This window comes from Megascapheus bottae, chromosome X (assembly GCF_031878675.1).
Source record: "Megascapheus bottae isolate mThoBot1 chromosome X, mThoBot2.hap1, whole genome shotgun sequence".
Lineage (NCBI taxonomy): Eukaryota > Metazoa > Chordata > Mammalia > Rodentia > Geomyidae > Megascapheus > Megascapheus bottae.
Window position 1 is genome coordinate 103,702,622 of NC_143547.1, and position 23,715 is coordinate 103,726,336.

Sequence of the window (23,715 nt, forward strand, 5' to 3'; positions counted from 1 at the left end):
TCCAGCCATTCTGAGCATTGCTGTGACATAGGAAACAGCACCTGGGTTCCATGCTTCATACACGTTAGGGTCACTGAGACTTCTCCACAGAGCAATCTGCCAGGTGTTCGCAGGCAAAGGAAGATGTCCCAACAGAGGACCAAGCTGAGACATTCACGTGAGCACTTTCTCAGAATCCCACACAGACACCACCTCACCGTCTTTCCCATTTCCACGATTAGCACCACATATCAGAGCAGATCTTAGAAGCTAGCTCCCCCAAACATACCAAATATTTCTGAACAATTGTCTTCATGTGATTTGTCCTTGAAAGCAGGGAAGGCAATTGCACTGCCCTTATTGAGACGGTGTGGATATCTAGAAAATTCAAACATCTTTGGGCTTTACGGTTGGATACGCACTTTCAATTCAGGAACGGGGTGGTATCCATTAACTATATTTTATTTAACTCATCTGACATGATATCATTGTAGCCACAGCTCAACTTTCAACTTCTTTGTGGTTGAGATATCAATCTCTGTGATGGTCTAATTTATCTGGCTGGTCTCCCTTCAAACCACAATCCTCAGATCTCACCCTCCTCATAGCAAAAATTACAGGCTTGTGCTACCAGTGCACGCTTTCATCCTTTTTCATACATCCTGCTGATTCACCTTGAAGGGAAAGGAACTGTACACAGATTTCCACAAGAAGCAGATGCCTGCAGCATCCTTACCTGTTGCTCTACAAAAAAGCTGCGTGCAGCACAGCTTTCATGACAATTCCTTGGAGAGGCTTTGCTGTATCACAGTAATCTAATGCACGCTCTCCATGCCGCCCTCTCCCACTGAATCACTTTGCTTTGTCATCTTCACAGCACTGCTCCTAATCCATGATTTTTATGTGCATTTCTTTGTGAGCTTGTTTACAGCGGGTCTCCCTCATTGACGTCAGCCAGTGACAAACACGCACAAACAGAAAATATGTCCATCTGCTTCTTCCACTGTATTGGTGACACTCAGAACACTTCCTACCTCACAGTACGCACTGAATAAATGTGTGTTACTGGCCTGTATGCACTTATCGGTGTCATAATACCTCAGACACTACCAAGGCTTGGACCCCCTGCACACTCTGGTGCATCATTACTTAGTGATAACACAGTTCCTATTGTCCACTTGGTATGCTTCCTTAGGTCTTTGGCAGGACCAGCTTGATGGTCACGTGACCTGTGCAATTTAGCAGGGCTTCCTCTAACACACAAATGTGCCATGCTTTGTATAAGACCTGGCTACTGCCCTCTTGCATTTCTCAATAAGTATTGAACATGTAGTCCTATGCTTTTCTTTCTCCCTGAACAAGTAATGTGGCTGGATTTTTCCTAGGGAAAGATGATGCACAGAAGTAAATAGGCAATCACAGAGCCCTCGTCAGATCCTGGGGGAGAGAAACCTGCTTACCAACTCCCCTTCCTTTCACTGGCACCAGACAAATCTAGATTTACTGTAGCTTCCTCTATTGGCACTGGAGCTCCAAGACATGAAGGATTGTGTGATGTGCCTGTGTCCCCCTGGGTCAAGCAAATGGTCCAGTGACCAGTGGAGACAACATTTGCTGAACCAATGACTGAATCTCACACAACCAAAGAAACCAATGATTTTAGCACTTTCCTTAGAGGACCCCAGCCACATTCCTCATACAGGTTGTGATTAATCACACTTTGCAATCTTCCTTATGAGTCACACGCAGAGAATACCTACAAGGGCTCAGAGGAAAACTACTTGATGTGATTGTTGCACTGTACCTCTGGAAGACACAATAAGAACCCAGGAATGGTCTTGGCCTTCACATATTTTTTTAAGGTAGCAGTGGGAACTTATCTTGCCAATTACTAACACAGGGTTAAAACTCATGAAGGTTCTATTTCCCAGGAAGCCATTCATTTCACAGAGACCTAACCCTGTTGCAGCAAAAGGAGGAGCTTACAGAGATGTGGGCCCAAAACACAGATATTCCAAGAGCTTACCAACAGAATGTATCGTGCTTGACAGAACCAGGAGGAGTTAGGCAGATGCACTCATGTGAAGTGAATGGGAATGGAGCAGTAACCTGGACACGCTGACGTTCAACCTTGAACACCAAGTCAAGAGAAAACACTATTATCCCGAAGACAATGGGAGAATTTCAGAAAAAAAATTGAACGACGGTATTGCATGTCACATCTGGGCTTCAAGGAGATCTCCCTGGTGAGACAGGCATGAGACTGTAAAGGAAGGAGACACCGGAAGAGCCACAGCACAGCAACAGCAGGCACATGTAATTGACAGGACTAGTAGCTCATTAGATACTGTGTTGCTGGAGGCAAATGAGAGAGGGTTGCTGGAGAAGACTTGCAGGGTCTTCGCAGGTGACAGGGTGGCAAAACAGAAATAAGCCAGGCAGGAGATAGGAAAAGAGCTTTCACTTCTTGCCATAAGAACATTTGCAGTACTTTGCATTTTACTTTCTAATATTCCATTAAAACAAATATCCATATTTGTCATCTACTTGTGTGTATGCATATGCACATGAGCATACATATGTGTAGGGTATACTTCCCTCTCTCTGGCAATGTGTACTACAACTTATGCTCAAGCTGGATAAAAACAAAAATGTTAACAGCAGCCGTATTTCCATCACTAATCCAAACTAACCAATGATCAGAATAGCAAGAAAAATATCACCTTGTAAGTTGGGAATTATCAAATTTAATAACTAACTTCAAATCATCATGTGTTCCATTTCATATTTAATTTAGGAGGAAAATCAGAGCTGCTGGTGATAAAATCTGTGTGCACTTTCTCTACTTTGGCCCCAATTATAGCACACATACACAACATGCAATTTCCTATAACATCAACGGGAATATACTGACAATTTGTTCAAGAGCCTTAGCTTGTTAATTAAGTTACAGCTGCCAGAGACACCATAGGTAGCACGCTGGAGAAAGAGCTACCTTCAGGGCTAAGTCAGCTGCTGAGGTGGATGAAGGGCCAAGCTGAGGATAGCCAGGCTTCAGACCACAGAGAATTGACAGTGGAGGCCTCTGTACACTAGCTGCTCTAGATAGAGCAGGAGCTGAATTCCAGATCCTCATGACATGCTAAATATGCATGAGTAAGTTGCTTAGAAATCCCTGACTCCATGTTACTTAGTCATAAAAGTCTAATTATAGTCCTTCCCATCTTACACAGTACTCAGTACCACTGGACATCTAAAACATTCTGCAATCTTTTGGCACATGGTCAGTATTAAAAATACATATTTACTATTTTTGCCATAGCTATGATTAGCTATTAGCTGATGAATGGCAATAGGGGAACATCTGCTATTACGGACATCTTGTCAACCTCCAGGAAATATCTGACCAAAGACAAAGAACCTACATCTACACATATATTGCAGAGTGCATGCTAAGGTCCTAAGGAGGTGAAAATGGGATGCATAAAACAAGCAGGATTCTGGGGCTGGGAGTTTGGCCTAGTGGCAAAGTGCTTTCCTAGCATGCACAAAGACCTGGGTTTCATTCCTTGGTACTACATACATAGAAAAAAGCCGGAAGTGATCCTGTGGCTCAAGTGGTAGAGCTCTAGCCTTAAGAAAGTCCAAGGACAGTGCTCAGGCCCTGAGCTCAAGCTTAGGACTGGCAAAAAACAAGCAGGACTCTATGCTTGGAGGAATTTGGACTACTGAACAATCGCACCGGGCTTAGTGGTGAGTACTGCATACCTGGAAAGTGAGGCAGAGTACAATGGAGATTGAGGGGGACAAGTACATAGTGATACAGGACCTATCCAGTATGTTGATGTTTCCAGTCACATGGCAATAACTCATAGACTAACAGTTCCCATTAGCTTAATCAACACGGATGGGACTGCAAGCGTGGCCTGGGCTGTAGTAGTGGAACACAAAGCAAGGGCCAGGTCACCGAGCTGAAGAAAGCTTCAAAAATCTGTGTCTAACCATTGACCAACGGGGCTAGCAAAACGTGTGGTTTGTGCCTGTGACAAGAAAAGAAGAAAAGTTCCGATAGGATGTGTGTGTGTGTGTGTGTGTGTGTGTGTGTGTGTGTGTGTGTGTGTCTGTGTGTGTATATGTGCATGCAAGTATAAGTGTGTATGTAGACTGAGGAGTGTAGGCAGAACAGACAAATGCCTGTTTGATGTGATTTCAGAGCATAGGAGTGGGTTTTTGTAGAAGAAATAGCAAAAAGGAAGCAATTCTTGAAGGGCTGAGACAGAGGAAAAACAGTGTGCTCTATGCTGATGACAATGTCTGAGTACCGAGCAAAGGCATTTTGCTATTGGGGAGGGAGGGACCCCTGTGATATCATGACAAAGGAAGAGCAGATGAATGGTTAAGAGTTGCCAAGCACCATCTGGGCGCCAGTGGCTCACGCCTGTAATCCTGAGGATCGAGGTTCAAAGACAGCCTGGGCACAAAAGTTTGTGAGAGTCATATTAACCACCAGAAAACCATAAGTGGTGCTAGGGTTCAAGTGGTAGAGTGCTAGCCTTGAGCTGAAGAGCTCAGGGACAGTTCCAAGGCCCAGAGTTCAACCTCCATAATCAACCAAAAAATAAAACGTTGCCAAGCACCCACAGTATCTCTAGATATGAAAGCACAAGGAAGGTGGGAGAATAAATCCCTTCAGCGATGCCCAGAGCAGGAGACTGATTACAATGTATTGACTGGTATAATGGTGAGGGTGTGCCTGGGAGATTCACAAGGGCTGCCATGCTCTCCAGGCAGAGAGGAGTTGTATTGCAGAAAGAGGTTAGAACAGTGATTAAAACAAGGTGCTAGGTGTGAGATGAGCACAGAGGCACTTGCGTGCTAGATTAAGGTGCAGGTGCAGGCAGGCCAGTAGCAGTTTCAGAAGATGGGAGACCTGAAGAAATATGCTATGGAGCACAGTGAAGGGCCAAAATGTTGGACCTAGTTGTGCTTTAAGGGAGATGGCTAACAGCACTTCTCTCACCTTCCTCTAATTCAGAGGAATTTCCAGAGAAGATACAGAATCTGAGAAATACAAAGTACAACCACTTCCCACACATCTTCTAATAAAGGCAAACAGAGGTTCAGATCTGAAGTCAAATGCTCTTTTAGAAATGCCACCTCATTCTTCACCCCTGCCTCCGATTAAACTTCTCCATCCTTCCTGAGGACAGGCAGGTATAAAGGGCACATGACTCTTCTGCATGTCACAGAAGCCCCTGAAGCAATCTTTCTCTGAGGGGAGCAATGGCTTTGTTTCCTCTGTCAGGCTTCACAATCAAGTTGACATCTGCTTTTCCTCTCAGAGAAGGGAGGGGAGGAGCATGAATGCTCTGCTTCCCCCCTTTCTTAGACAAAGTGGAGGCAATGAATCAAGGAGGAATTATTTCATTTCAAATCTTCAGGACTCGATTGCTTTGTAACGCTTTGTTCTTGAAAACGTACCACCAATTAATCATCTAACGCAGATTCATTGTGATATTTTGATCCATACATAGAATGTGTTTTGGTCAAATTCCTCTATTATTTTCTCTTTCTCCTAATCTTCCTCTGCTTTTTAACTGTGTTTAGTGTTAAGCCCTTAAAGGATCATCTGTCATAAGAGCCAAACCTGGGCTTCAAAGGAATGAGTACATACTACCCATTAGCAAATTGCCACCGACTCATTCAGCATCTTCTTTCTCTCACCGGCTCTTCTGAGGTCCAGAGATAAATTAACAAGCCTGCCCAAGTCTTTTCTTCCAAGAGCTTCGCATTTTCATGCAAACTCAAAGTCAGGAGCTCTGCCAGATCATGCCCAGTCCTCATGCCATAGCGAAGTTCAAACTGGTAATGTAACCAACAATGACTAGTGAAGAATGTGGGGGGAACTGTTAGCTTGGCCAGTGCAAAGAGGTCATCATACACTCCGTTGGGGCTTTCTGTGAAGCTCAAAAACTCAGTGCATTCAGTTCCCAAAGCACTTTTGCCATATCTAATGCCAATGTGGAATAAAGGGAGCAGGAGGCAGGTAAAATGACAAGGCTATTAATATACAGGGGGCTGCCAAGCCATTATTGTTTATTTCAAGTGGTGGTAAAAGCAGATGACTCATCTTTCAGAGATGCAGGACTTTGCACCAAACATTTTGTCTGGTTTACTGGCTTGCTTGTTTTCCAGGGAACAGGGCTTCTGAGCTTCATTATGTCTGAAAAAGACTTTCCCAAAAGGTCTCAGGGGAATAAAGATATTCCAGAAAGTCTCTGGGGAAGCAAAAGGTTTGTCAACCATGATTGGCAGCAGAGTGGTATCCCTACAGAGATGGGGATAGCTTGTTAAACCAACCACTCTACCTTTTCCTTGCCTTTCATCACCAGTCACAAGTCCTTGCTCTAAAGCTTAAGGATGAATGGAGAGTCTGTAGCTGCCATTGCCAGAAGGACCACGTTTACCCTGGTGCCTTGATCAAAGCGATGGGAAATCAATTACTGAGCTCATAATACCTGCTGGGCCCTGCTGCTGATCAGTCATATGCCTGGCTAACGATCAGTTGTAATCATTAGGAGAGTTGGGCTTGGTCATATGCACTGGGTGGAAACTCTGCCACGGAATGTATTGTGTAGCATCCTGTGTGGTGCTAGCATAAGGCACAGGTTCTCATGCATCATCAGTAATATCACTGGTTGGCTTCACTTTCGGGATGAAAAGGGTGTAAGAGGTAGGATAGATAAATTTGGGATCTGTTTGTATAGACAACAGATAGGTAAGTGGAATGGAAATTTGAAAGGCAGTCCTATCCTTTTCCCCCTTAGGAGTCCCTATAACAAGTGGGACATGCAATTTGGTTCAAAGCAGGAATGGAGAGCTCACTTGCTCCACAGGTCAGCCCAACACACTTTTAGACCAGTTCTACAGCAACAAAAGTTCTTTGACAGGACTAATGAGGAATTTTCTACCTGAAAACTAGAGGAATATATAGAGATTTCCTCTTGCTTTGCAACTCAAAATTGACTAGGACAAAATAAAGTTAAAATTTGCCTGACTCAAATACTCTTATTCTCTTTGTAATAGGCAGGCCTGGTTTGCTTTCGGTATGTATAGCTATCTACTCCATGAAATTTGGTATTTGTTTTCACAAGACAAACGAACAGGTGCTACAAAGTAATAGTTCCAATATTAGCCAAGTGACTAAAGGCCTCACACTCATTCGGATATCTCCAAGTCAACACTAATGCTTCCACCATTTCTTCAAAGACAAGCACTTGGGAATTTACTCAGAGCCTGATTACACTGGCCTGCAAACAGTTTTAACTAACCTGTGGAATTGTGGCTTCCAGGCCCACAGTAGCTTAATAGCAAAATTACAAGGAAACAGTATTATTCATATTCATATTATTCATAGAATAATCCAGACTACAAATGGTTATAGATCTTGGGACAATCCATGTAATAAGTCAATAATCAATGTAATAATTTTAAAGGTATTCTTAGAAAGGAAAATTACTTTCCTTCCTTGAGCCCCAGTTTTATTTCTATTTGTCTGATACATGAAAGATGATATTCTCTTGCACACGTAGGCTGTGTTATTGCTCAAGTCAACTATTGTGTTGGATCATTTGTGGTGCTTTTAGTGCAAATAATGAAAACTCTCACTCAGACTGACTCAGACAACAAAAGCATTTATCACCAGGAAGTTTAGACGTACGTGGGCTGCTGAGTCGCTTAATTCAGAAGCTGAACGATGTCACTGAGAGCTGTCTCTCAGACACCACATTGTCACTGCTTCTTTTCTTTGGTGTTAGAATCTGAAGAACAAGGACTGAACTTAAAGTCATCTGAAAATTAACTCCCATATTTTTCTACTGCATAGGCTATTGAAAATACACTAATGGCCTTCTGAAGAGTCTTTATCAAATAAAAATATCACTGGAATAAATTTAAAGAAAGCTATCTCAATGAAGGCATAGGGTCAAATAGTCCCCAAATTGAATCGGAGGATAAAGTGACAAAGAGGTTACAAGCATCACGGGATGCGGTCAACTTACTTCTAGTCAGCGATGGTAAGACTATTTGTTATTTAGACGGATTTGGTGGGAAGGAAAGCTGGACTGTATATCCAGTGTCCATGTTCCGAACCTGGGTTTTCGCTTCTAGATATACAGGAATCCTTTACGGATATAAGGAGAAGAGTCCAACACAGTCAGATTTGGATAGAATCTGGCTGCAATGGCAAGTATGGTTTAAGGAGATTTTTATGATCAGAAATTGCTGAAAGTCTTCAGAAAAAGACAGCTCAAAGCCTGTTCAGTATTAGTATTGCTTCTAGTATCTGGTGATAGGTTGAATGTGAATAGTGATCAAAGTTCAACCAGTGAGAGCCTTTGGATTTCAGCCATGGCCTCCAAATGCTTCAGGAGACCTTCAGTGAGATGGGCTTGGCAAAAGAAACAGGAATCGATGCAATCACAGATAGAGGGGTTTACAGTCTCATTTTGATTTCTTGTTATTCTATTTTGTAATTTGGACTATGTTGACCCTGAATGCAAGTGGAAATTTCCAGGAGGCAGTTGAAAATATTGAGCGAGAGTTTACCGCATGTCAATTCTGTGAGGTAGATGTGATTTTTTTTAATGCTTTCCAGTTCAGGCAACTGAATCCTACTCAGGAAGTAACAGTGATGCTAAAATATAGTTCCTCCAGTGTTGAGAGCCCATGTGTTATATGGTTCTTTACATAGCAAATAAACACACAGACATCCTAATAGAGGCTGTGGGAACTGCTGAGATTTCCTATAGAGAATCAGAGGAGAATTGGGCAGAGGGTGGAACCCTAGAACTTTCATGCAAGTACAGATGAGCTCTTTCAGGCTGGGCCTACAGAATTACAATACAAGTATGAACCTTATCTAGGATCTTAGTTCTGGGTATTATGAAATGTTACGATTCCCAACTTTTCTGTAGCTACTCTACCCTTTCCTATTGGTTTCCTAAGTGACATCACTTATTGTGCCTTTTAATTTGGACTATGACTATAAAACTGTGCTTTATCTGGGCATTGGGGGCTCACATCTATAAACTAGTTACTTAGACGGCTGAGATCTGAGGTCAGGGTTCAAAGCCCTGGCTAGCTCTAGAGCTCTTGGAGCCAGTTCTTGGTAAGTGTCACAGGGGAGAAATAAACTCAGCCCATTTCTTCATCTTAGGCCTGCTTCCTCGCCTACTAGGGAATGGGGGAATAGCTGGATTTGCCCAAATGGCAAACAAATCCCAGTGAAAGTTCACAGGACATGTTAGACAGAAGTGAAGGCTTTGTAGATTACAAGACACTTTTCCAGAAGGTTCTTGGAGAGGAGGCTATGAGAAAAGTCCTAAAGGCAAACGTTAACTAAGATTGAAGTAGAGGATGTATCAAGTAGCAAGGAAGGCCAAGACATCACTGGATCCTGCCCTCAGGTCAAGTGGATCTCAAATATTAGGGGCCTGAGGGCAGGAACTGAGTGGAGGACAGACATACTTCCTACATCACTATTTCCAGCTTGAGGAATGAGAGACTGGCATGGGGGTATGAAAAGATAGTTCACTCCTATTTAGAATCCAAGACTTTGAAACTGTATTAGGAAGGACAACTTTCTTCTGGAACACATTTTTTTCACATTAACACAATCACAAACTGTAGATATGTGTAACATCTTTCCGACGCTCCCGGTTCTTCTGAACTTTATTTTCTATCCTTGTTCGTGACAGTAGTTTTCTCAGGTACTTCTTAGATGCAGTCACTTTGCTCTTAGGGAAAGTGCTCTCAGATGATTGCACCGTTTGAGTCTATGTGTCCGTTTTTGCCATTAATCTGTCAACAGCCTCTTCTCAAGATTGTCAGTAAGCCTATTTCATGTACCATTTTGCTTCTGTTTTTGAGAAAAGGTCTCACTATATAGATGAAGCTGCCCTCGAACAAGCAATTCTCCTGCCTCAGCCACCAAACTGTGCTGTGAATCCGCTTATTATTGCCATTCCTCATTTGCTTTGGGATTGGAATTTAAATTCATATGTCTCCCAGAATGTTATGTAAACTAAAGCTTGTGGAGTCTGCATGAAATGCCCAAAGGCCCCTCTGAAAAATCACAATTACAACTTCAATTGTCGTAAAGGCCTCAGTAAGAATGTTTTCAGTCTTCTTTTTTCCTTTTTTTATTTGTCTTTTTAAATTTTTTTGTTGTCAGGTAATGTATAGAGGAGATACAGTTACATTCATCAGGTGCATTAATTCTCACACATTGATACGCCTTCTCATAGTTTTGTCCTTATTTCCCTTCTCACATTCCCTCCCAGTCATCTTGTTTCCCTCTCTCCCCTTTCCTATTTCAAGTAAATAAACCTATATACAATAAACCAGGTAACAAAGTCAGATAGCAGATATTTTCTGAGCACTTATCAAGTGTCAGAGACACTTCTGAAGGCTGGAAATACAGAATCACTCTGATGTTTGAAAGCTGATATTCTGCATGAGAGGACACCTTACATGCTGTACAAGAAGATAGACTTTTGAGGAACTGTCATACTGCTTTCCATAGTGGTTGAACAAGTTTATACTACCACCAACTGTGTAGTAGGGATCTCTCCTGGGCACATCCCCTCCAGCATCTGTTGTTATTAGATTTCCTGATCCTGGCCATTCTAACTGGAGTGAGGTGGAATCTTGTTTTGATTTGCATTTCTTTTATGTCCAGAGATGGTGAGCATTTCTTCATGTGTCTATAAGGCCATTCTTATTTCTTCTTCAGAGAAGACTCTCTTTAAGTCTTTGGCTCATCTTTTAATGGGATGGTTGTTTCTTTGGAGATGAGTTTTGGAGTGATTCAATTTTTTGGGTGTAGATATATTTTAGATATGAGGCCTCTGTCTGTTGTATGATTAGTGAAGATCTTTTCTCTGTGAGCTTTCTATTTAACTTGCTAGCTATGTCCTTTGCCATACAGAAACTCTGCAGTTTAATGCAGTCACATTTGTCCAAACTTTCTTTAATTTGTTGTGTTTCTGGGTCTTTATTAAGAAAGTTTCAACCTGTGCCAAGAAAACCTAATCTATCTCCTACTCCTTCTTGTAAAGTTTTCAAGGTATCTGCTTTTACCTCAAGGTCCTTGATCCATTTGGAATCAATCCTGATGCAAGGTGACATAGAAGGATCCAACTTTAGTTTTCTGCAGGTGCCTAACCAGTTCTGCCAGCACCACTTGTTGAAGAGGCAATGTTTCTTCCATTCTATTTTTTGGCTCCCTTATCAAGCTCCCCTGTGACCCAGCAACTCCAATCATCCAGAAACAAGGACATACTAAATCCACTAGCACAACAATGTTCATTGCAGCACTATTTACCATAGCAAAGATATGGAACTAACCCAGATGCCCCTCAGTAGATGATTGGATCAAGAAGATGTGGTACTTAAACACAATGGATTTCTATATTGCCATCAGAAGGAATGACATCGCCCCATTTGTAAGAAAATGGAAATACATGGAAAAAATCGTATTAAGTGAAGTAAGCCAGACCCAAAGCAACATAGACTCAATTGTTTCCCTCATTTGCAGTAAATAGTACACATCAGAGGATTACAATAGCTCAAAACCTAGATATATAAGGCCATATAGAATGAGGTTCTCCAGGATATGGAAACAAGAGCTATATATTATGTTATTGTTGTTCTTAATATACTATGTAATTTCTCTTCTCTTTTGTTGCCCTTTGGTTAATCTCATATTGTTACTATATCTGACTTTGTTACCTGGTATATTGTATATACGTTTGTTTCTTTGAAATAGGAAAGGGAAGGGGGAAAACAAGATGATTGGGAGGGGTGGGGGGAAGGAAATGGCGACAAAACCCTGAGAAGGGGTATCAATGTGTAAGAAGTAATGCACCCTCTATCTAGTGAATATAACTGTAACCCCTCTATACATTACAATGAAAAACAAGAAGCTAGAAATGTCCTGAAGATAAATGAAGCAATGGAGGGTCATGACATAGTGCTCAGGATGCAGGTCATTATTTTTAATAGTATGCTGTGATCAATAAGGGACCTGAGGGAGGGAATGAGCTATATGGACATGTGTGAGGAGTAGATCCTGCAGGTACAAGGAGTAGAAACACAAAGGCCCTGAGGAGGGAGATGGCCCTGATACATAGGAGACAGGGCAATGCTGTCAGGAGCGCTAAGCAGAGTGAACAAAGGAGAGGGGAGAGTGGTAACAGATGAGGTCAGGAAGATGAGAGGGAACAGATCTTGTAATGTCTTCAGAACTACTGGATGGAAGGATGTTAGTTTACACTCTGATTGTAATAGGGACCATTAAAGAGATTTTTGTGCAGAACAGTACTGTTAGGACTGAATAATATGCCCCAAATTTATATACCTAAGTCCTTCTCCCCAGTGCCATAGACTGTGACTGGTTCTGGAGATAATGTCTTGAAAAGGTAATTACAGAAAAATGAGGTTATTATGGTCCAACACACACTTGGCAAGTGGTTCTGTCCATTTGAAGTAATCCAAACCAATATGATTGGTGTCCTTATAAAAAGAGCAGATGGTGACACAGATAGGGAGAGAGGAAAGTTCCGTGAAGACAGAAGGAAGAAAATCAACAAAATGAAAGCCAAACAGACAACTTACAGCAAAAACTTCATATGCAGACACCTTGATCTTGGCTCCTGCTTCTGGAATTAGCCCAAAATTTATCTCGTTTGCTTAAATCACCTATTGTATGCCACTTACTTATTGTATCTCTGGCAAATCAACGCAATAAGCATGATCCAACAACATTAAAAAATTCCACTTGGTAGTGGCACTATGGATCAAAGTGATAGAGCATGAGCCTTTAGCGAAAGAGTTCAATGACATGTCCCAGGCCCTCGAGGTCAAGCGCCAGGACCAACAACAAAAAGAAAAAGGAAAAAAATGCCAGTCTGATATCCAAAAATAAACCACTGAGGCTTGGAGGCAGCCATATGAATTGCCTTGTATATGAATATTGTGGAAAAGAGTGAACACTGTATGAGAAGAATACATATGAGACTCAGATATAAAGGAGCTGATGAGCAAAAGCTACAAGGAGCACAAAAAGACTATGCTGGCAAATGTGAGTGACATGTACCATGACATGAATCTGTTTTCAGTCCGAGTATAGACAAAGAAATGGGAAATTCCTTGGTCTGGCTATACCTACAAATCCCTAGTTACAACATACTCTCAACACTGGTCATAACCGACAGATGTTTCAATTGTGGAGAATAGTGGAAAAGGCACACTAAGAGGTCAACTGACCTCAGAATATTGTACAAGATGGTTATCAAAAAGAAGGAAGCTGGAGCATAGGACAGTGAGGAATTTAGATATGTTCAGTGTGCAGATTAGAGTACTAACTAACCTCACATGTGCAACTTACTAATACATCATATCTTTGAGCTTTGCTTCACTTCTCTTTCCATTGGAGGCCCAAATTCACACCTTCCGTATTCACAGAGCTATTGGGGGTGAGGGTAGGTGACATAAAGTCTGAGGAAGGGATTGGTCTACCAGTCTTTTCTTTAGTGGCCACTAATATTTAATTAGCTGGACAACATCAATCTCATAATGAATATCCAGCAACAATCTACAAGGAACCTGAGTTAATGGTTTCAAGGGGATCAACAACTTGTCAAGGGGGTCTTTCAGACCCAGATGATTAAATAAGAATGAAATTGCTTTGTTATTCCAGGCATCGTACTGATGACCTCTGCTAGAACAGCTTAACATTATGGTAATTAAAATGGAACTGCATATTAAGGTAAGATGGTATTACAACAAATACCCAGCAGGTAAATAACAAGGACAAAGCTATTGAATAGTTTAGGCTTGAAAGCTAGTAATTCTTTTCATGTCATGAAAAAGCATGGAGAAACTGTCACCAAAAATGACTTTGAATGTAGTCTAACATCCGCTGATGGTATAACCTGAGACTTTAGCTTTGAGTATTCTCAAAATTCCAATAGGCTGTTCAGTCAATCCAAAGATGGGCCTATGGCAAGGATTAAGGTAATAGAGTGCCTTAGCACCAAACCTAATGTTTTCCCATCTGCTTAGGTAGCTAGTATTACATGGTGCAAAGAACCATGAACCAAGCACAGAAGTAAAGGAATAAATCACATGTAAGAGTTATATCTATAATGAGAACGTAAAACTGGAAGCAAATGTACCAAAACCTACCCAAGATTTACATTTCAAATTTCTTGTGTATATGTTCAATTAGGTAAAAACATACAGAGAATAATATGAACTGCCAAGTACCTATTTTTAGCCCTACTTGAATAATTATTAACTCACCCTTCCCTAGGATTGACAATAAATGTCATTTTACAATCATTTTGTTCATGAACCAGAGAGGGGGAAGGGACAGAGGAAGAGAAAGAGAGACATAGACATAGCCTAAGGTTATACCTCAATGAACGTATTCTTTTAAAAATTGTTTTATTAGAATTATTAATTATACAAAGTGAGTCTTTTCCCTGTGATTTTTCCATGCATGCATATAATGCAAGTTAATAACATTCGCCTCGTTACCTTTTTTCTTCCTCCCCCAAGTTTCCCATTTGTAAACTTTCTTGAAAATGTTTTTAAATGAATTTCATTATGACCTTTACATATGAGCATGAGATGTATTTCAATTATACTCTCTTCTAACTCTTTCTCCCTTCCACCTTCTACTGTCCCTATAGTCCTTTATGTTGGTTAACTTTGTATTCGGTTTTAAGTCCAGATCATTTCTCTCCATTCATTTTCAAGCAAAGGAAAACTTTATTCTTTTTATGGCTGAATGAGACTTTATAGTGTATACATTCTCGTTACCATCTCCTGTAACAATTATGATCCATTCTGCAGAGCATCTCTTAAGCTTCCTGCATGCCCAAGCAAAGAACCCAGTTAGAGGGACTTCTAGCATCACTGAATAACTTTGTTGTGTATTTATATAATTTTAACTTTGGTGTCGAATTTTATTGCTAACTATAAAGCCAACCAAGGCCCTCTCATGTTGTGTTATCAGTACTTCTATTATATCCACTTATAATACATAATAATAGAAGATTAATCCTATTTTTATTGGATACTTGGAAGGGCTCCAACTTGAGGATTATTATCAGTAAATCTTCTCTGAAGATTCTTATACATATTGATGCACGAATATGGGGTTTTTTGTTATATCCCAAGAAAGAGAATCACTTGGGCAATGGTTACACCATTGCTAATGCTTTCTGTAATCTTTTTCCACTGAACAAATGGAGTGCAGGGCACAGCATTACCAAGCTTTGATTTTACTGTGCATTTTCCTCATACTGCTGACAATCGCACCATACATTTGTGGGGAGCTATTCATGTTTGTTAAGATTTATTTGCCCACTTAGTTTAGGGTCTTTAACATTTTTCTTAGTGATTTTTAAAAGTTATTGATGTATTCTGTGCATAAGCTCATTGTTTAATATATTACAAAAATTTTCCCATTCTATGGGAAACAATTGGTCCTTTACCAATGCTATGAAGATCCTATTTTATATTCTGAAAATTTAGGATTTTCTCTCTCATGTTCAGATTTATAACCCCTTTAAAACTGATTTACAACCCACATTTAGATGTGTAACCTTCTAGAACTGATGAATAAATATAGTGGGATATAGACATCACTTCATTCCTTCTAAATGGATAACACATTGATCCAACATGGCAACAGTACCAGCACTATAAGTCAAATGACAATATTTGTGTTTTTGGTTTTCTGCAGCATTGGTTTGAATTGCTGCAGCTTTATAGTATGTTTGATATGTAGTGTTTGCAGTCCTACAACTTTGTTTCCCTGGATTCCCTTGGGCTTTGGAATTTCTGTGTATGGTAGATATGTGTTACAGTTATATTGTACTGTTAATTGACATACATAAACAGACACACTGAAAACCATTAGAAGTTTGGCTGTGAATTGTACTGTATATACTAATTTTGAAAGGATAGGCACTAAAATATTAACTTTCTAGTTCATCAACTTACTTAAACATTTTTGATAAGAGAATGGATAGCTACTCATGTGGATTACATATTCCCACTGGCTCTGAAGTGGTGAAAATAAAGTAGAAGCAGATGTAATGTGAACCTTAAGATGGTGTCTTTTCTCATTTCTATTCTTGCTGGCTGAATCCTTTTTGTGGTAGTCATTTGAAAAATGACTGAAGTTTGAAACATGTAAAAAACAGCATGTTCTAAGGGATAGAAGAATGCAGCAGCAATAATTTATAAGGAAAGATATTGGGTCCCAGGATGATCTTGAGATACAAAGTTGGTTTACACTGACATTCTTATATGAAAGCAAAGTTTATGCATATATACAAACACACACACACATTCTTCACATCAATGTATGCACATTTTAATTTGTTATATTAGCTCTGTTAGTTGTCCTTTTAGCATTAGGCTTACTACACTAATACAAGAGAAAAGGTGAGTATGTTCTCTCATCAATTATAAGTTGGGAATTTGGAAGTTCACAATTAATCTTAAGGAATAATCCATCAATTATCTTAGATATATGCCTATCATCTTTTTATTGGTCCTGCCCAGCATAAAGTATTTACATATGGCACTTCCTGTCCTGTCAATAATTGGCCATTTGTCTTCAAATATCACTCCCACAGGAAGGCTCTGACAAGAAGGGAAAACTCTAGGCAGAAAGAATCTAGTCCTAGATCTGAGGTTGTGGCACTCATCTAGACCCTCAGAGCTACTATGTCAGTTTCTAGCTCTCCTAAGTCTCACTGTTTTGCTAAATATCTTTGTTTCCTCCATAGTCTACATTCTGATTGGCTCAACCTTCCAAGCCGGAAGAATGCTCTTATGCTAGGAAGGCCAAGAGATAAAGGCCATTTCTAAATTCTCCAGTCTGCTTCATATTTTTCCACAAAACCATACTTTATTTTAGGACAGTTAGGGACATGAAATAAACACTGGGAAAAAAACACCAGCGATCTTTCTTTCTTTTTTTTTTTTTTTGCCAGTCCTGGACTTAAGCTCAGGGCCTGATCACTGTCCTTAGACTTTCTCAAGGCTAGAGCTCTACCACTTGAGCCTCAGCACCACTTCCAGCTTTTTTCTATATATGTGGTACCAAGGAATCGAACCCGGGTCTTCATGCATGCTAGGCAAGCACTTTAACCACTAGGCTAAATTCCTGGCCCACCAGCGATCTTTCTTAGGGGGAAATAAGGTTAATTTGTGCGGATTACTTAATAATTTTTGAAAGCCACCTCTGAAGGCTGCAAAAGATAGGCTCCTGAGTCCAGAGTCAATAGTTTATGAGGGAATTCTAGAAATTCAACAACTGACCTATACAGGCCTCAGAAGCCAAAGCTATTGCTGCAACAACAGGTGCAATGATTCCCAGAGAGAACAAGGAACTGATCTAAGGTTACTAACAAATCAGTGGTGTAGTCAGAGTAAGAGTTAATGTCGGCTCACTTCTTGTCTACTTACTGCCCTTGCCCAGACCCAGGCAGAAAACTGACTTTTCTAGAAATTGTTATCTCTATAGATTTTGTACAAAAAATTCTTCCAACTAATTATAATAGTTAGGAGGATTATATGAGTTTCTAAGCAAAGACCAAAGAAGTGCTTGTAACTAATGGAGTTTCTATTGAAGGGGTACATGTGAGAATGAATTTGGCTTCATTATACTAAGTCTCTTGGCCAACATCATTGGCCATTCTTGTACAAAAACACCATAAAGCAAGGTCCACAGTGCCTCTTACTATCCCTGCCTCCTTTAACATCTCCAGACCCATTAATATTTAATCTATGCATTGTAGGCGGTATGAGTTAGCAATATACTTGAAAACCAGATCTCTGACCACTCTCAGTAGGATAGCAAATTCCAAACACTGGACTTTCTCCCCAACTGTGACTTCCTTAGGGAATAAATGAAAAACATTGTGCATGTGACTCATTAATGTCCATCAAACATTCCTAACTAGTTCTATCTTTGTTCTAAATCTGGTAAACGGATTGATTAATACTCAAAAAGATGATGCTTTTTATTAATAGTACCACAAGATGGTCCATGTGACAGTTAAGCTTCTGCAGATATATTGTTTTTAGTAGGGAAAGTCATCTGTATGCTCTGTATGCTTAGATGTAGGAAAGGAATTATCCCAAAGGCAAGGAAAGCTCTATACGTAGGCAAAAGGAGCTGACTCTGAATTGTGGTTTTCCAAAGTACTTGGGAGATAATGTTAAGTGCAGATGATGCCCTGTCATTACTTGGATGGTTTCATAGGACAGCCTAGGGAAGGAGGTTCTGTTGCTAGTAGTTCATGTTGGTAATGGTTCTCCACTATACCAGAAATTCCCTTTAGCCAGATTGTAGTGAGCTGGAATGTTCTTATGTGTCTCCTCCAAAGGTAGCTAGTTATTCCACTTGGCCAGCTAGTTTGTAGTATGCCTACATCTACAATGTGCCAACACCTGCTGCTAGTATACAAATATTTGTACTTCTGATATGCTTTCAATAACTGCATTATGCATTTGATATTCACATCACTCCTGAGATAGGACTGGTGTAAATATCCCATTTTATACATGAAGTGATTAGGACACTGTCAAGGAAACTGGTTTGCCCAAGCTTTTAGGACTGCATTGCTGAGCTGTGTCTCAAACCTCCATCTTTAGCTTCTAACTCACAGAACGTCCTGTTTCTGCTCAAGAGGAGGTATAGAGCATCTGGATTTATACATCTGTAAAATCTCTTTTAGAGGCTTCCCCCTTATTGTAATTCCTCAAGTATGTGACAATGGTCTTTGTCAAGTTACTTTCTGAGGTCTCTGCGGTGGTGAGAATTGCAGAGCAGAGCGAAGACCTCAGGAAAATGTTGAATTGCAGTGAGGCTCCCAGGCCCTGCTATCATCTGCAAAAATCTGAAGCATTGTTATTCTCTGTCTAACAGGATTTCTTGCCCTGACCATGGACTCAGCTCCAAATACTACGTAATTATTTAAATGGTAAAAAGTGTCAGCCTACTGAGTGCAGTGGCTCACACCTGTAATTCTAGCTTCTCAGGAGGCTATGATTTGAGAAGCACAGTTCAAAGCCAGCCGGGGCATGAAAGTCCCTGAGACTCTTATCTCCAATTAACCACCAGAAATACAGAAGTGGTGATGTGGCTCAAGGGGTAGGTTGGTAGCCTTGAGCTGAAGAGCTCAGGGACAAAGCCCGGGTCCAGAGTTCAATCCCTACAACTGGCCCCCCCCAAAAAATACAGCCTTTTAAGTTTGTGTCTACTGATTTTTAATTATATCTTTGGAATAGAATATTTTATTTTTAATATTTAGAGAAAATGTCAAAACATACCAGAAAGTGAACATTGCATATCATTATCTAGATTCTACCATGATTTTTATTCGATTTAAGACCTTATTTTTCTCCATCTCTGTAAGTCCATAAGTTCATATTATTTTGTGTGCATTTTACCACAAATACACTAGGGATAAGAGCTATTTCCCTCATAAGCATTTCATTACATATCTCATTAACTAAAATTCTTGACCATATTTCGTTCCATATAAATTTTATAGCTGCACAAATATGAAGGGTGTGTCCCTTGAGTATGAAAAAAATGAAGCCTGAGTAAGATATACCCTCAAAAAGATGTTCTAATCTTGCCCCTAATTACTTCTCATGCTCTACAATTATTTGGTTGTATACATTTTCTGTAAGATTGAGATTGCTTTTTCTTGTTTATTTGGAGAGGTTTATTAATACAAGTCTTCCTTTTGATTGCTGGATATCCTTCCATGATATGGATATTTCATATTTTTTAAAATTTCTACTCCTAGTTATTGACTTCTATTGGGAATAGTTCTGATTTTTTCGCTCTAAGGAATAATTCTCTTTTTTGCGAAGATACGTTTTTTATTAAAGACGTTATTAACATTGATTTTTACATCATATTTCAAATGATGTTTTGAACAAACAAATATTCAAGAAGGGACTCTCTATATACAATCACTGGCACTTAAATTTTAGAACATAATTAAAACTGAGCTGAGGGTTTATATGTCATAGATGCATATTAATCATATATAAAACATTAATTCTTTTATGAACTATTTTGAACATTTTTTAAAATATATTTTATTTATTTATCATAGTCATATATGGATCATTTATATCTTGGTTGTTGATGAGAATCAGCATGAGTAGATGGTGACTTTTCCATGACACAATTTCCTGCATACAGAATTCTGTCTATGCATTCTTAAGTTTTAAACATTTGCTTTTTTTCATATATTTTTATTGTAATTAATAGAAGGGTTACATTACATTCACCAGATAGAAGGTGCATTATTTCACATAGATTGATACCCTTTCTCATGTCTTGGTCCCCATTCCTCTCCCCCCATCCTTGCCCCTCATCTTGTTTTCCTCCCTTCCCTATCTGACTTCAAATAACCAAATACGCACATATAAAATATATCAGACAACCAGGTAAAATACTGTAACAATATGAGATAACCAAGGGACAGCAAAAGAGATGAGAAATAGCATACTACATTAAGGACAACAATCACTTGTTATATGGCTTTTGTTTCTATATCCTGGAGATAGTTTCATTTAGCATTATTCTATATAGCCTTATGAATCTACACAAAAAATGTAAATATATTTTTGTCAGCACGTATTTTCCACATTTTAGTAGAGAAATGTCATTTGTATTCTATTTTATTAGTAATGTATTTTTATGACCAGAAAATTTAAATTTAACTCCATTTCCACCTCTATTTTTGCTTTCTGTGGCCAAAGAAGCCTTTTCCCTATCCCCAGTCTCAAAGACCTTCATTTATTTTTCATTTGATGCTTTCTGTTTTTAGTTTTTACATAATTTCATAAAAATTTCTCCTGAATTATTTTTTGTGTATCATAGAAGCTGAGATTTATTTTAGATAGATAGATAGATAGATAGATAAATGAATAGATGTTTAATTTTCTGAAATTGTTCTCTTTCCCCATTTGATTGCTTTGAAACTTTAAAAAAATAAAATAACTTTACAAGGGTCAGTTTCTTTCTGAATTCTCAATTCTATCCCACTAATCTATATGTCAATCTCTATAACACTTTTTTTGTGGGGGGATCAAGGGGCTTGAACTCTGCCTGGGCGCTGTCCCTGAGCTGTTCACCTCAAGGCTACCTCTCTACCCTTGGGCCTGGGTGTTGTGTCAGAGCTCTTCAGATCAAGGCTACTGCCCTACCCTTGAACCAAACCCCACTTCCAGGTTTTCTAGAGGTTAAATGGAGATAAAAATCTCAGGTCCTTATGTGCCCAGGCTAGCTTTGAACCTTGATCCTCAGATCTCAGACTCCTGAGTAGCTAGTTAGGATTACAGGCATGAGCCACTTCTCCTGGCTTGTGTAACACTTTTATAATCTCTTGATTAATGAAGACTTACAGTAGATCCCAAAATGTGTAGCATAGGATCTTGGACTTAGTTCTTTGTTGAGGATTTTAATTTGAAGCAAATACATTTTTGTGTACTTCATAAGCAAGTACAAAAATTTTTTTTTGCCTACTCAAAATAAAGTGAATTTTCTAAAACAAATTCTAGCAAGAATTCGAATAGTTCGGCTTCCACATTTAGATTGAGGCACAATTTAAAATGAAAATGTGATCTATATTGTAAAGTAGGGACTAGAGTTCTCCTTTTACCAGTTGTTATAGCACCTGTGATTAAAAATACTTTTCTCCATTAAACTGACTTGATAACTTGCTTACAATAAGGCGGTGATTAGATTATGAAGAGTAAGCCTTTGTGAATGAGATTAGTGCTCTTATAAACGACTCCAAAGAGCTGCCTTACCCTTTCCATCTTGGGGAATTGCAGCACAAATGTGCTTCTATGAGGAACAGACCCTTACAGACACTAACTTGCCTGCTTTGTAGTCTTGAGAATGCTAGATCCAGTGAGAGTAACGTTCTTCACTCTGCTCTGCTTTTGTTATTATTTTAGAGTACTGGAGTTTGATCTCAGGGCCTTATACTTGTCAGACAGGCTCTCTAACCATGCCATCAAGCTCATTTTGATAAATATTTTTAGTTTTAGTTTTTTAGCCTGCAGTACAATCCTACTATTTTTTGTTTCTCCCTTAGCTAGAATGACAGAATGTACCACCACACTCAGTTTTTAGTGGGTGAGAAGGAACTTATGTACTTGTTGCTCAATCAGACCTCAAACTCTGATCCTCCTGCTTTCCTCATCCTAAGTAGTTGATTAAACACATGAGACACTGAAATTAGTCACTCTTTTCTGCTTTGTAAAATGTTGTTTTTCTTTTAACTATTCTAGTTCTTTTGATTTTGCACAAAAGTTTAAGAACCAACTGACCAATCTCAGATTAAAAAGAAAGCCTATTGGAATTTTGAGTGGAAATGTGCTAAATGCAGATATTAATTTGGAGTAATTAACAGGTTACATTATTGTAAAACAGTATTGCCTTTCAATCCAGGAGTGTGGTACTTCTGTCCATCTATTTATTGTTTTTTTCATATATTTTTATTGTAATTAATAGAAAGGTTACATTACATTCGCCAGATGGAAGATGCATTACTTCTGTCAGAATTGAACATTTGCTATAAAATTAGTTACAATTACTTCTAAGTGACATATAGTTTGATGCTAAAGTTACAGGTACTTATATTTTTCAATTGTTTGAGGCTAGCATATATATGTATATATACAATTGTTATTTGCATATCGATTTATAACATGACATTTTGGTAAATTAGAATTGTTTAGGACGTTATTTTGGTAGGGAATTGTTTGTGAATAAAGACAATTTTCCTGTCTTTCTTCCAAACATATTTGCTTTGTATTTGTTCTTGCTCCATTCCTGTCTGACTTACAGTAAAAAACGGAACAGAAGTTGTGTAAATGAATACCTAGCTATTGAACTTAGGGAAAAACCACTCATTTATCTTGCCAGACTAAAGATGCTTATGTCTATCCTTTGCACTGTCCCTGAGCTCTTTTTGCTCAAGGCTCTACTACTTTGAGCCACAGTACTACTTCCGATTTTTTGGTGATTAGAGGTAAGAGTCTGCTGGCGTTTCCTGTCTAGACTGGCTTTGAACCACAATCCTCAGATCTCAGCCTCCTGAGTAACAAGGATATTTTCCAATTCTTAGAAGATTTTGCTGACCTTAAGATGTGTTTTGAAATGATTTGTGTTTGACCTTAATTTATTCCTTCCTTTCTTCCTTCCTTCCTCACTTCTTTCCTTCCTTCCTTCTTTTCTTCCTTTCTTCCTTCCTTTCTCTCTTTCTTTCTTTCACCCTTGCCTTTTTCTTTCTTTGTTGAGCTTAGGGCCTTACATTTTCTCAGCTGCCCTTTATTATTTCATCCATACCCAAGTCTTTTTTGCCTTTTTATTTAATTATTATTATTATTGTTAATTTTTAAGGCATCCAGACATCATGATCTTCTTATGTCCAGTTGTCAAATAGCTGAGATTAAAGTCATGTGCTATGACCAGAATTTTTTTTTGACTTAGGTGCTTGTTAGATTTTGCCTGGCTGGCCTTGAAGCTCTGTCCTGTAAACGAAAAGCCTCTCTAATAGATAGGATTACTGGTGTAGCTGCAGTATCTCCACTGTCATATGACTTTAAATC

The 23,715-nt window shown here is 39.2% G+C and overlaps 1 long non-coding RNA gene across 1 annotated transcript in view; it reads left to right on the forward strand.

Moving 5' to 3' along the window:
- The window catches only part of LOC150041697 (uncharacterized), a 94,948-nt gene that overhangs the window by 34,670 nt on the left and 36,563 nt on the right, over positions 1-23,715 (forward strand). The gene's annotated exons all lie outside the window — the stretch shown is intronic.